Below are 15,405 nucleotides of genomic sequence, written 5' to 3' on the forward strand. Positions count from 1 at the left end.
AGAATAAAGAGGAGTTGTCACAAGAAGGGGCAATGGTTTTGAGGAACAAGAGTTCCAACCTCATTAATCTGTCACTCAGCATCTTGGAGGCAGGTTATAGCCAGAATTCTCCCCTCCCATAGAGTTCATGGCGGGCAAGGGCGAAGAATATGCCAGGATGAAAAAAATTTGATTTCCCGACAGTGAGAAATGATGGCGGGAACTTGCGATCCCTACTATTATGGCGGGTTAATGGTGGGTCACCCTTCCCACTGAGGCTCATTGGGAAGCGAATTTCCATGTCACGTATGCTAATTAAAATGCCAACAGACCAGAATCGTACCTCCTGGCATATCTTCTGCTCCGCCAGCAGGAATCCATGCCAGTCTGATTCACGACCAGACAAACCCAGCGTTCATGGCGAAAAGTTAAGAGCACTTACCCAAGAAGCCACGGCCTGGAGCACCGGGTGACTGCACGACCCCAGGTATGGTGCACGCAGAGGGGGCAACCCGAGGATGGGGTTGGTGAGTGGGGGTCACTGGCAGACACAGGGGGTGGGGGTTGGAACATACAGGAGGGGGTTGGTCTCCCGGAAAGCTTGGGTGTGATGGGGGGGAAGTTGTTCAGAGGGAGGGGTCAGTGATGTCAATACTGGAATCTTGGGGAATGAACCGAGGGTACTGGTGGTACTGGGAGAGGTGGCAGTGGGATGCTGGAGGATGGGAGGGCGAGTGCCCAGGTGTGGTGGGGGTAGTTCTCATGGCGAGGGTGGGGGGTGCCATTGGCGGAGTAAGAATTTTCACACGGATCTGGGGAATGGGCAGGATCAGAGTGGGCATGTCGACTGTGACAGGTGTGGGCTCAGCAGGGAGGGAAGGCATTTGAAGTGTGATGGTGATGGGATTTGGAGTGATGGGGGGAGGTTCGAAGGTAACTGATGGAACGGTGAAAGTAACACCGGTGGCAGGGTATCGATGGTGATGGGAGGTACGGGTGGGTACAGGAGGAGGGTAAAAAATGGTGGACGCGCACCTCAGGATGTCAACCCCCTCGATATCCAACTGAAAAACTTCTAGGTGGGAGGAGGGTGATCGGGTGGGAGGAGCTGAGGGTCAGGTTAACTGGACAACTGAAGGAGGATCCTGATAATCTAACCTGATGAAGCAAAAGATCTCTCGATAGGATATAGAGGGCAGTGGAGGCAAGAGGAAAAGTGTGAGTGAGAGGCTTCTCGCACATGACTTGCATGAGCCTTGGCAAAGAGCGATGCCTCAATGTGCAAGCGTCATTCAGAGGTCATGGACCCAACCTTGTGCCCCGCTGGAAGGGAGTGGGGAGCACAGAGGCAATAACACAAGCAGTAGCAAGATAAACCCAGGAGACCTCCATGGTGAAATGATTCATGTATTTATAAAGGTGCTAAAACTATATACAATGATTGTACACCCATGCCACAAGGGTGAACTTAACACTTGTTCATTTTTCTTACCCTACCACTATGTCTAGGTGCTTCCTCGACATCTGGAGCAGGGCTGGAGGCAGCCTGCAGGCTAATAAACCCTCTGGTCAGTGATGACATTGGCGGGCGAGCTCTGGAGGGCCCCGACCTTCTTTAAGTCTCCTGCTCTGGGGCAGGTGCACCCTCAGCAATCTCAGGAGCTGATGGGGTCACTGGCAGAGGGGACACCTCGGAGTATCCTGGGTGGAAGCCCCCAGGCGGTGCACCTGATGCTTCTCCTCCCTTTGGGTGCTCGAGGGCCCCTCCCTGACCCCTTGAGGTGTAGGGGCATCTGGAACAAGGTCGAGGTGCCCTGTTCCCCTCTCGTTTAGCCACTGCACAAGCTTACCCATGGCTAGAGTGATGGAGTGCAGATAAGAACACATATCCGGCAGAAACTCTGCGTTCTGCAGGACCAGGGGCTCCGTGGCGTCGGCCATCCTCCCCAGAGAGACTCCCATACACACACATGCTGGAGCCACGACATCAGAGAACATGCGGACACACTCCTCCATCTCTCGTGCCACTCTGTTGAGAGCCTCTGACATGTCTGCCTGATGTGCCCCCTCGTCTGGCTGATGCTCCAGCATCTTTCCCATGATCACTTCCAGAGGCTCATCGCCTGGCTCACACCCAGCAGGGGTCTCTTCTCCAGCAGTCCTCAGAGTGGCAGAGACCTTGGCTGTCACTGCCTCCGCCTGCTGTGGACACGTGTCCTTGCAGTGACCACCAGAGTGTCAGCCCGAGCGTAAACTAGGTATGTGACCCACAGAGGTGGGTGTCTCTGGGCCATTGGACGGTGTGGGGGTGGGGCCCGCTCACCGACGGGAAAATAACACGGGATGATGTCGGGAGGAACCCCTGACGTCATCCAGGTCCCTTTAAATTTTTAGGAAGGTGGGCGGACAGCGAAATCAGCTGTCCGCCCGCCGACCTGTCAATGGCCAATTGAGGCCATTGATAGGCTAATTAAGATAATTAAAGACCTGCCCGTCCAACCTTAAGGCTGGCGGGCAGGCCAGGAGCCCCAGCGGGCTCCTGATAATACATGAAACCTCATCCACTGGCGGGATGAAGTTTCATGTCCGTTTGTAAAAACTTTAATACATTTTATGTGATATTTATTAACATGTCCCATCTCGTGTGACATTGTCACTTGAGGGGGACATGTTAATAATTTTTTAATTTTTCTATTTTTAAAGTTTTCTGGAGACAGCACTTTGTCTCAGGGAGCAGTGCGCACTTTGACAGCTGGGGATTCCCTCCCCCTCCCCTGCACAGGAAGTGCATAGCACTTCCCGTCGGGGAGGCCGCAATTGGCCCATCCACTCAAAATGGCGGCGGGCCCCGTTTCGGTGGTGGGGGTCAGCTGTCCGCCCACCGCCGAGCCGGTGGGGCCCGCACGCCCACCAAGGGCAAAATTCTGCCCATAGGCTTCTTGGATAGCACCTTCCAAAGCTGCTACCTGTACCACCTAGAAGGACAAGGGGAGCAGACTCATGGGCGAGAATCTTTCCTATGGCGGGCAGTCTGGGCGGGGGCGGGCAGGGGCGGGTGCGGAGCCGATCGCCACCTGCGATCATCTGCGTGCCGCCATTTTACGCGGGTGGGCCAATTAAGGCCTGCCCAGCGTAACACGCGGCCGGTAGCGCTCAGCGGTGCCTGTGCGGATGGGGGGGGAGTAGGGAGAGTTGGGGCCTGCGCTCTTTTGCGCATGTGCGCGAAACAGCACAGCAATCTCCCCGAGGCACGGAGCTGCCTCAGGGAGATTAAGCAGATAGCAAAACTTTTTTAAAAATAAAGTTAAAAATTATTTAAACATGTCCCCTCATGTGACAGTGTCATATGAGCTGGGCCATGTTTGTGAAGTTTACAAAATGTATTTAATTATTTTATAAAACCTTCAGGAAACATCATCCTGCCCGTGGATGAGGTTTCCTGAAAAACGCGAAGGCCGCTTGGGATCTTCGCCTGCCCGCCCACCTTCAGGTTAGACGGGCAGCATTGTTAATAAGTTAAATTACTTTTTTAATGACCTTAATATACCATTGACAGTTCAGTGGGCGTACAGCTGCCTCTGGCGCGCGCCCACTGAACTAAAAATCAAAATGGCGCACAATGACGTTGGGATGCACGCCCGACGTCATCACGGGTCATTTTATGCGTCGACATGTCGGGCCCTTCCCCACACACCGACGGCAACATTCTGCCCATGGGAACACCGCCACCTGCAAGTTCCCCTCCAAGTCACACACCATCCTGACGCAAAACTGCAAGGCTGTCCCGTCACTACCGCCGGGTCAAAATCCTGGAAGCCCCTCCCTAACAGCGCTGTGGGTGTACCCACACCACGTGAACTGCAGCAGGTCAATAAGGCAGCTCACCGTGACCTTCTCAAGGGCAACTAGGGACGGACAACAAAAATGCTGGTCTAGCCAGCAATGCCCACGCCCCACGACAAAATACCAGAAACTCAGTGGCGATGTGAGTTTGGAGCGAGTAGAAGGCTCACCTACCCTAGCGGAGTGGATATCATTGACCCATTTCCTTCACTGCAGTGCGGTCCTCAGTTGGAGCGCACAGCCCAGACCACCCTGGTGACCTCCTCCCAGGCTGCTCTGGTCAGACCGAGGGGCTTCCTGTTGCCATTCCCCCCATCCTTTCCTCGCCCAGGGAGGCATCACTGAACAGGGGGGGGGATGGGGGGGTGGGGGGGGGAGCGGGGTGGCGCCGGTGCTTGCTGCCTTCTCCTCAGCATTTTCACCATCTCCGAAGGTCCTGGCACAGTGACTGAATGGCTGTCTGGCTACCTCTTAAATATGGTGCCCGGACATGATAGCCGACTTGCTGCCCGCCCCATCGCGAGATTCGAAGTGAACCTTGCAGCTGCATAATGAATTAGCTGAGCATCACGCCATTCGGCGGGTTTACCCGCTACATCCTACGGGGGAGGGGCGAGGGGGGAGTCCCTCCAACCTCCCACCCCCGCCACAATCCTTACACCCGGAGCGGGAGGCTACTCCCTATGTCTTTGTCAAAGCCCCACTCACAAGGACCTGGATTGTGTTGTGTGCGAATGTGATATGGCATTAGAGTTGGACATCTGGCGCATCTAGTTGGTTGAAACATTGCAAGGAGCTCTGCACAGGTCTTTCCATCATGCTGAAGGCTTCAGTTTGAAATATAGCCGATGCGGAAGCTCTGAAATTTGGGACGACATCAACTGGAAGGTTTTATTTGGAGAACATGTATTTAAATTTTAGTGCCTACTAAGATTAGGCTACAGGGAAGCAAATGGAATCACTGTATGATGAAGAATGGAATGCATGCTGTGTTCAAGAGGACGGTGGTAATGCATTCATATATCTCATGTGCACTTGTGCAATTCATGAAGATCTGTACTCCATTATCTACACATTGGATAGGCTCAAACCTGCACTTAACATGGAATTTTAGACCAGTTACATCATAAATATTGTTTTCTGTTGACCAAGCAGTGATTATCCACTTTAAGAAGAAGTTTAAGTGTAATTCCTGTGGAGCTTGCCTGGCTTCAAGATGTTCCATCACATGTGGCAATTAAGATGCAATGGAGTAGATCTTGTATGGCAGTTGATAATTTACCAGTCACCCTTGGAAGAGTAGACCAAATCACTGGGAGTTGAAGTTCTTCCCATTCATCGCCACAGAACAATACAAAGTAACATCCTAATTATATAGTGGTTCTAGCTGGACCAACAGTGAAAAGCCTACCAATGCTCTGTGTTGGCAAACTTCACACTTTTAGGTAGTTAAGCCTCAGCAGTACTCTTAGGGGTCACTAAGCTATGTCCCTTCTCAGCTTGCTCTTTTAGGAACATCAGATATAAGTAAATAGAATGTGTCATGCATGAAGAGAAGGTACACCCATGTCAGATAAACAAAAGATCAACTTAAGAGTGAAATCTCTGTAATTCAGTTTGAAGTCTCTAAAACATTTCACACGTATTAGACACCCAGTGTACCAAAAAAAACCAGCCATTTAGTTTGTGTAGCAAAGATTGGCAATATAGCTGCATATCTCGTGTCAGAATTACATATTTGATTAATTATATCATCTAGGCAACCAAAACAGTAAATATCATAAAACAACCAAGTAGACATGATCCTGGCACAGAAGCAGGTTGATAAGTCAGTTGGATTCAAAGGGATCATTTGATAATTTTTTTTTTGAAAAGCCAGTTTTGCTTAAGCCACAGCTGCGAGATTCCTTCGCAGATTCGCTTTCAACCTAATATTACAGCAGTCATAACCCCAGCACATACAGACATAATTGCCCGTGACATGGGGGCTGCAAACTGGCAGAGGCTTGATAAGCATTACATACAGATGACAGAAATCAGAGATGTATTACTGGTGCTGTGACATATTGCATTACCATTGTGAATAAAATAAGAGATATACTAAATGCTTAGGCAGTTCAAAGCTGAACCATTTCTTGACTCTCTGGTGGGGCCATTATCTCCATTTACTGCCACTGATAGCCTGGTTGCAACTGTCATCCAGGGATCCAGTTGCATTTCAATTCAATAGGAACTGCTAGGCTCATGGTGAATCATGGAGTCCTTCAACACTTGAAAAGCAATTTATGTTAATTTTTTTTTACACTGGTTTTTCCTGCTCCCTGTTAAAGAGCCATGTGACATGTAATCTGAACCTCCTGATATGGGGATAGGTTCTGATAGCAATGACATTAAATGGTTTATCCCTGTTAGAATATAAATTACTTTTACTATGACAGGCCTTTGGGAATGATGTACTGTCAATTTAATTTCATCGTAACATCATTTAATGTCATCAACAAACCAAGGGATAAAATTACATTTTAACATGGAATTTTAGACCAGTTACATCATAAATATTGGAATAAGCTATCAAGCTCAGTTTATCAGTATGCCAAGGAACAAAAGGTTCAAGTCTAGCATATCAAATAACTATTTTATGCATTCAAAAGTAAGATATTTAGACAAAGGTTTGGCTTAAAGGTCAACTGTCAGTGTAGGAACATATTGCATATTTATGAGGCTTATTTCTGTAAATAATAATGGGTCAGTCTCAGTAGTGATGTTATTTATTGTTATTGCTTATTTTCAGTGTTTATGATGCCTTTAAGGAATCTTTCCACATTTGAGTGACTAGAATGACTTGCCTATTGGACGATAACAAATCTTTTAATAAGGAACAGCTCCCCCCGTAGAGTTTGTGAACTGATTACCATTAAATGCAAAAGGTGTTAATTCAGGAATCCTATGTCTACGCCTGTCATGTGATCACTCTAGGCATTGGCTGTGGTCAAATATTTTGAGTTGTTCCTCAAGTTACGAGAATTTTTTTTACTTGTCCATGGGATGTGGACATCACTGGCTAGGCCGGCATTTATTGCCCATCCCTAATTGCCCCTGAGAAGGTGGCGGTGAGCTGCCTTCTCGAATCCCTGCAGTCCATGTGGTGTAGGTACACCCACAGTGCTGTTGGGGAGGGACAACTGCAGAAGATCAAAAATAAGGAAATGACAATCAGTGAGAAATTCTTGCTCACATCAGTCTAAACTGGCACTCTGTATATTAGTAACATCATAATTCAATTCGGATTACCTCTTTGGTGTATTCCTTTACAATTAATTGAATGTAGTTTCTTTGACAGGTAACATTGATAAAAGGAAGGTCAAATCTATTTAATTTTTCAGAAAACTGGCAGAATTCAGCTCCTTTTCTGGAACCTTTCAGTTATTTCACCTCAGGGCACACTGGACTTATTATGAAAAGAATTTGCAAGAGCACAAACACTTACTGAGAGAATTAGGAGGGACAGGTGAAATATAATCCTAGCTTTAATTCATCTCCACCAATAGCGAGAAAGTTTAACATTACTACAACCAGTACCATGAAGCCACTTTTCAAAATGGCATTATCATCGCTGAATCTCCCACTATCAACACCCTGGGAGTTACCATTGACCAGAAACTGAACCGGACTAGCCATATAAATACTGTGGCTACAAGAGCAGGTCAGAGGCTAGGAATCCTGCAGCGAGTAACTCATCTCCTGACTCCAGAAAGCCTGTCCGCAATCTACAAGGCACAGGTCAGGAGCGTGATGGAATACTCTCCACTTGCCTGGATGAGTGCAGCTCCAACAAAACTCAAGGAGCTTGACAACATCCAGGACAAAGCAGCCCGCTTGATTGGCACCCCATTCACAAACAATCTCTCCCTCTACCACCGACGCAGAGTAACAGCAGTGTGTACTATCTACAAGATGTACTGCCGAAACTCACCAAGGCTCCTTTGTCAGCATCTTCCAAACCCACAACCACTGCCATCTAGAAGGATAAGGGCAGCAGATACATGGGAACACCACCACCTTGAAGTTTCCCTCCAAGCCACTCACCATCCTGACTTAGAAATATATCGCCGTTCCTTCACCGTCGCTGAGTCAAAATCCAGGAACTCCCTTCCTAACAGCACAGTGGGTGTACCTACACCACATGGGCTGCAGCGGTTCAAGAAGGCAGCTCACTACCACCTTCTCAAGGGCAATTAGGGATGGGAAATAAATGCTGGCCTAGCCAGAGAAGCCCACACCCTTTGAAGGAATAAAAAAAAAATTAAAAAGACCCACAGTTATCTTTCATATTTTGAATAATCCATGATAACATTCTTTTTGCTTTCTTCCTACCAAATCATATAATTTCTCAAAATATGATTAATCAGTTTACACTTGACATATATTTATGAAGCATCATTCTTTTAGAGGATGAAATGGTGACTGTCCCGGCACTTATACATTTAGGTGTTCACCATGTCAGAAAGAATGATCTTTCTGTCTTCCACTAAAAATGAAGGAATAAATTTTACAAGATACAGTCTCAGTCACTTATTAAATGCAATATCCAGTCAGTGGTATGATGTGTCAGAAAGTTACCCCTATCTTGATTATGTTAATTAAATAGTCCGTGCGTGACATTCCAGCTTCCTTCATTTAGTGCCAGAGATAGATGACCATCAACGTGATGTTCACCTCTGAGAGCGTGTGGGGAAAAAAGTATTCCTTAAATGTTATGTTGTCATGTTTTTATTCGTTTTGGCTTCATTTTGCTATAGAATCCTGTTTACCCTGAGCAAAGTTAGGCTAAAGAAAGGACGTATTGAATTTACGCAGCTTCATTCATGTCCTCGTAATGTTCTAAATGGCTTTACAATGAAATATCTTTGTAACGTTGGAAACACAGTTGCCAATTTCTACACGCCAAGGTCTTGGAAGTAGCAATGAGATAATGAACAAGTTGCCTGTTTCAGTGATGTTGGCTGGTTAGGGAACCATGGAGAATTCTCGGCTCTTCTTTGAATTGTGTCATGGGGCAGGACTTTCCTCTCAGCGTGCGGGCGCGTGCCTGGCACGCCCGAGCGTGAAACAGCGCGCGATGACGTCGGGTGAGCATCCCAACGTCATCGCACACTCGCGCGATACTTCAGTTGGCGGGCGTGCGTGAGAGTTGGCAGCGTGCCCACCGACATTGAAGAGGCCCAGTAAGGCCCTTGATCAATTAATCAACCTGTATTTTTCGCTGCCCGTCCATGGGCGGGATGAGGTTTCCATAATTAAATTTAAAAAATAAAAATTTTGCAGCAGAAATTTCCAAAATCTACATTTTAAGGTGAGTCAATCTGCTGCGTGGACATTTTTTTCTGGAATTTTCTAAACTTTATTCATTGGTTTAAAACACTTCAGCTCCCTGAGGCAGCACTCTGCCTTTAGGGAGCTTTCACTGCACACTCCCCCGTGCCTGCACTGACTTCAGCGCTCGCCCTCCTCCCGACCCCACCCTGGCAGCGCTGATCACTGAGCATGAAATCACGGTCAGGGGCCAATCACAGGGGTCAGGCTATTTCCTGGCCGATCCCAGGCCTGCCCGCCGTGTCTGCCTGGCAACCTGAAAATCCTGCCCATGGGATCTTTTGCAATCACCTGAGAGAGCAGATGTTTAATGCCTGAAAGAAAGCGCCTCCAACAATGCACCACTCCCTCAGTAATGATCTGAAGTGCCAGCCTACCTTAGGTGCTCAAGTCTCTGGAGGGAACCATAAATCCACAACCTCCTGCCTTTGAGGTAAGAGTAATACCACTGAGCCAAAGATAATACCTTAACTCAAAGCTGAAGAGTGAATAATTAGATGGATTAAATATGATTTAAAAAATGCCAATCAAATGAATGGCGGCATTCTTGGTTATACTATGGTAGGTGAAATAAGCGGTTAATAATTGACAGTATCCCGACGTGTGGGATAATGTGGAGATGGTGGTGTCCATCTCCAGAGGCCTAGGCTAATGCTCTAGGTACACTGGTTCAAATCCCACCATGGCAGCTGGTGGAGTTTAGAATTCAATGAGAAAAATACTCTGAATTGAAAGCCAGCCTCAGTAATGATGACCATGAAACTATCCTTGATTGCTGTAAAAACCCATCTGGTTCACCAATGTCTTTTAGGGAAGGAAATCTGCCATTCTTACCACATCTGGCCTACATGTAGGATCCAGATTTACAGCAGTGCGGTTGACTCTTAACTGCCCTCTGAAATGGCCTAGCAAGCAAGTCAGTTCAAGGGCAATTAGGGATGGTCAACAAATGCTGGCCTTGCCAGCAATGCCCACATCCCTTGAAAGAACAAATTGTTTAAAATATGTACTGTATCCAAACACTTGACTTCATGAGATGGCTCTGTTTACACACATAAACAGAGCTCTGCTCCTTGATCAAGAGCAAGGACAGTGTTACCTGTTTTCCAAAATATTTCTACAGAATTCTGCTTCAACTTATAAAGTGCTCAAAAAGGTTAAGTAAGCCCCAGAGAATTTTTAAATCACATTGCGTAGTGCAAAGCCAGCAACTACAACTTGCATTTACAGTAAATAACACCTTTAATTAAAGGTGCTTTGCAGAAGGAAGTACAGGGAAAAGAATCCAACACAAGGGGCACAATTAGGAGAGGAAACCAAAAACTTTGTAGCAAATTAAGGTTTTAAGCGGTGGTTCGAAGACAGAAAGAGAAGTAAAGACGCAAAGAGTTATATGGAGGGAGTTGCAGCAAGTGGAACCAGCTCGGCTAAAACTTTAGCCATTAGTGATGAGGGAAAGGAAGGGATGAAACACACAGAAGGTCGGAGTTAAAGGCTGAAGAGTGCAGGAATGAATCTGAGGCTGGAAGAGATTACAAAGGCACAATGCAGCTGTGGAAGGATTTGAAGGTCAGGAGGATTTTAAATTCACTGTGTAGTGGGCATTTAACTGTGTACATCAGTGAGGATGGAAATGATGAGAGGGCGGGATCTGCTACAGGATGTTGCATTTCGAATAAATTGGAGCTATTAGGAGGCAGGCAAAATTGTGAAGGAGGAAGTAAAGAGTCTTGGTAACGAATCAATATGAATTTTGAAACTCAATTCTGGGTGGAAGGGATTGCAAGATTCAGCATAGCCTGATTCAACCTGAGTGACTGGCTGTGGGGAAGAGTGCCGTTGGTGACAAGGGAGTTACATTCACAATGGGGCTGAAAACAATTGCTTTGCCATGCCAGGTGCAACTGATAGGAATAAAGTAATGATGAAGATGAGGGAAAAAGGCATTCATTGTTCAATTGTCTATAATTATATAGAATTAATCTGAAACCATAAATAACTACATAAGTAACTAAAAAGCAATTATTGCAGCGATCAGGGCAGAATATATAATAATATTATATATTGTTCATGAGAACAAAATTCATTGGTTCTGGTTTTAATGATATTGTCAGTTCCTCCCTAATCTGTTATATATTTTGTAGATCATCATTCATTGTTTTGTGCTAGAGGATTCAGATTGAATATGATATCCAGTCTTACTCAACCAGATCTAATTGGGGGGAGGAGATTTGAGCCTCCACTTTCGTAAAATGATGTATTTGTTGAGTAATGATAAGATGTGCCATAAACTCTGGGACAGCTAGCTGAGTTACAGTGATATATCTTCATATTAAAGAGGCTCTTGATTGAGGGATGGATCCATTTAAAATACCTTCTTCAATAAAGTAAATTTTCGAGAGTGGGGACATATTGGTAACCCATATGGAATATGGAGACTTTGTTTAATTTCCCCAGCTTTTTATTATTGATGCAAAATCCATCACGGTGCATCTTCTCTGCTGCTAACAAAAGTCTACCTCCATGTTTAAGTTTTTTTATTTGTTCGCAGGATATTGGTGGCACTCGCAAAGCAGCATTTATTGCTTATCCCTAGTTGCCTTGAGAAAATGGCTAGGCTGTCTTCTTCATCTGGCATTAAGAGAGGAATTTTACCATGGCTGTTACATCTTGTGGTTCTCAGAAGTTTGAAATAATCACATTTTTAAACTCAAATGCTGGAGCTTTATCGATTGTATTCCTTAGGCCACACCATGTGGACGGATATGTTGTCAGTTTGATACACAGACTGTAGTGCATCAGTGAGTGGTGTGGCACTCTGGATGCTTATGTTCATATACTCATGAACATATAATTCCCAAGTCATATTGCAATAATATCACAATGTAAAAGTCCTCATGTTGATGGGCTTGGAGGCAACTGGTTGGGGATGGAGGTCGGGGGGGTGTCAGTAAAGTGGCAGGGAAATGCATCGGAGCAGAACCTGGATGTCTTCCCGCTGCTGGGCAAATTACCCAGGGGCAATCGGGTTTGCAAACGCGCTGGACAATGGTGGGCAGGCAATTGAAACTGTTGAGCAATCAATCGAGAGCAACTTTGAGGTACCTTTTAAATTTTCCCTCAGGCGCACTGATTCTGGAGATGGCAGCCACTGAGTATGGCCGCGTTGTTGAACAGGCTGAAAGGGATCCATTTAAGCAAGGGAATGAAAAGTTGAAGGAATTGCTTACTCACTCTCTACGGGCTCCACACTCGCCTCACCCTCAGTGACAGAATGCCCTGCTGCAACCCATCCCATTTCCATTGCCTCCTCCTCCTGCTGAGTAACTATAGCCATGAATATCACACCACCTCCCGTACCTCTCTGCAGATTGGCATTATGAGCATGCTTCTCTGCAATCACATATACATACACAATGTCACTCTTGTCTCATAGCCCAGCTCTGTTTGTCAGCCTGTGCCAGTTTCCATGTCCAGCATCATGCCACTTGGATCCCAGCTGCGATTGGCCGTTCGATCTTGTCAATGCAGTGATTAACTCTGACTGACTATGGACTACTGGTGCGAGACAACGCTGCATCTCACTGTGGATGCTGGTCCCTGGTCATGCCCAATGCTTGGATCAGCCACCTCATTGCACATCTCTTGGGTGGCATTTTAGAACATGCAGGGCGCAAGCTTCTCATTATAAATTCTACTCACCTTCCTAGGCTGCTCCAGGTCACTGAAACGCCCGCAGAACTGCATCCATGTTTATCCAATCGCCCTGCGGTTTCTGGTTTCCTTGATCACATCTTGCCATGTTTTCCTTGGTGAGCCCTGCTGGCCTCCTATTCTCAACCACTGGGAATAGCACTTTCCTCCCCACCACCAGAGAGGCATCACTAAACATCTTTCCTCTGACTCCAGCCATTCCGGCACAGTTTTCCTTGTTCAGCACCCCTTCCGATGCCTTCTATGTGCGCAGTGAGAAGACTGCTTGACTGTCCTTTAAATATGGTGCCTTCCTTTGATATGCCAGGACTTCCTCCCACTCGCCACCCATTATTGGCCAGCTTGCTTAACTGTCGGACGTTAATTGGCTGTTGACGCGAAAATCCCCGAGGATTCCCACCACCCACCCATGCGGGCTGACAAGCCGAATTAGACCCTGGCATCAGAACACCCTCTCAACTGGGAAAATCCTGAATTGTGGACTTACAAGTGCCCCAGAGCAGGTGGACTGGCAGGTCTCCTCCTCTGTAGGACATCGGTGAATGACTTTGATTTTTATGATAATCTGACTGCTTTCATGGTCATTGTCTAAGCTGCACAAGGTCATCATTAACTGCGGGAATTGATGAGTGGAGACTGAAAGTAATTGCAATCAAGTTGTTTGCAGTTGCAGTTTCCAAAGAAATAAATGATTGCACAAAGAGTGGTCATTATTATGGCTGTTGAGATGGAGACCATTTCTTTAAGCACCTATTTCTCATGTTTTCTTATCCTTCACTTTTATTGTCTATTCCTAGGCCTGGATTTTCTGGCTCCACAGCAGTGAATAAGGAAAGCCATTCAAATCTCCGTTTACTTTAAAAGGACCGGAAGATCCCGCTGGTGGGAGGGGGGGGCGGAAAATCCCGCCCCTGGATTTTTACCAATGACCCAGCAGTTTGCATGGCTGTGAAGTTCTTGGGAAGGAGCGGTAAGATATTCAGGAAAGAAGCATTCAGAATCACAACTGCAATACACAACGAAATGGTCACTTTTCAAGCTTCCCAGATATTGCTGCTTAAGTGGTGGTAAAAAGTTTTCAGGTCTGGAGGCATTGTCAACATAAACTAATCGAAAGTCTTGGTGGGATTTTTCACATCCGCCCGCCGCCAGAATCGTCCGGTCCAGCCAAAAGTCAATAGGCTTTTGACTAATGACAATTTTTAGTAGACTTTTGGCTGGGCTGCTGAATCTCCTGCAGCAGGTCCCACCACAGCGGGCCAGCAAATCCCAGCCTCTGTGTAAAACCAAATGTGCAATTTGATGCAAAAGGCACATCTTTCCTAGGGTCTTTCAAAAAGTGAAAATAGCAGCCAGGGATCCCAACCATTCACTGGTAACTACTTTGAGATAAGGACCAGCAGTGCAGCTGTATGCAGCAACTCTTGATTCCACTCAGTTGTCACCTAATCCCAGAACATTGTGGTAACACCCAGGATAGATCATGCATCACTGTCACTGATGTCTGGTTCCTCTTGTTTCCTGCATTGTTGCTTGTTAAAGGGTTTGTGCAACAAATTTCAGTATTCACACATTGCACATGAATTGGACATTGCAGCTGGTGTAGGTGTTCTCCTGAGATAGTGGGTTCTGAAAAGAAAAGCATTCACTGTGTTGTTCCTGACAGAAAGTTGACTGCAAGGTCTAGTCTTCAATTGAACTATGTTTGATTATGTGCGTCTGCTTATTATTAATGCTCATTGTGCTTGATTGGTTAAGCCTGGGTGTGGACTCAAAGAAAAGTAAACAAACTGTAGAAGTTACTGGAAGCAGAGAGATGTAAGCATGGAGCAGACATTTTAAAGCACTGTGAATAAATACCTGTTACACATATAAAAACTATTTGCATCTCTGCATAGCTCCAAGATATAAAAAATGCAACACAAAGGGCCTTGTATTCAGGTTCTCCTCTGTAACTTGGCTTAATACAGGGAGTAGGCAGGAGCAGAGAAGCAATATCAGGTAGCAAAAAAGGTAAAGTATAACCCAACAATATGCAACCAGTGAAAAGACCAGGCCCAGCCTCATTGGAAAGACAGAAAAGCACTGCCTCCAGAGTCTGAGACTTAGTTTGTAGTGGTTACAAAGCTTTGCTATTTTCTTCAGGAAGACCTAGCCAACCTAGAACACAGGGCTGCTGCCTATAGCCATCAATAGTTATGATTCTTGACCCATTTTTGCAAGTGAAGATTTCAGCCCAATACCCCTAAGAAGCAGTCTGAACATTTGAGATAAAAATTTATGCTAGGATCTGTACCATTGTGAATGCCACAAGAGTTCCTTATTCCAATGAAGAATGGTTTTCTATTATGACTGCAGATATTGCTAATGAAGTCCCTTCTCCCCATTGGACCTTGTATTTTACATGGATGCAAAAGGCCTCCTGCAGATGCTCCTGTTCCCAAACACAACAATCTCTTTTCAGTAGTGGGCCCTGTGAGATCCCTATGTGCTAAG

The sequence above is a fragment of the Cetorhinus maximus genome, chromosome 26 (assembly GCF_964194155.1).
Source record: "Cetorhinus maximus chromosome 26, sCetMax3.hap1.1, whole genome shotgun sequence".
Lineage (NCBI taxonomy): Eukaryota > Metazoa > Chordata > Chondrichthyes > Lamniformes > Cetorhinidae > Cetorhinus > Cetorhinus maximus.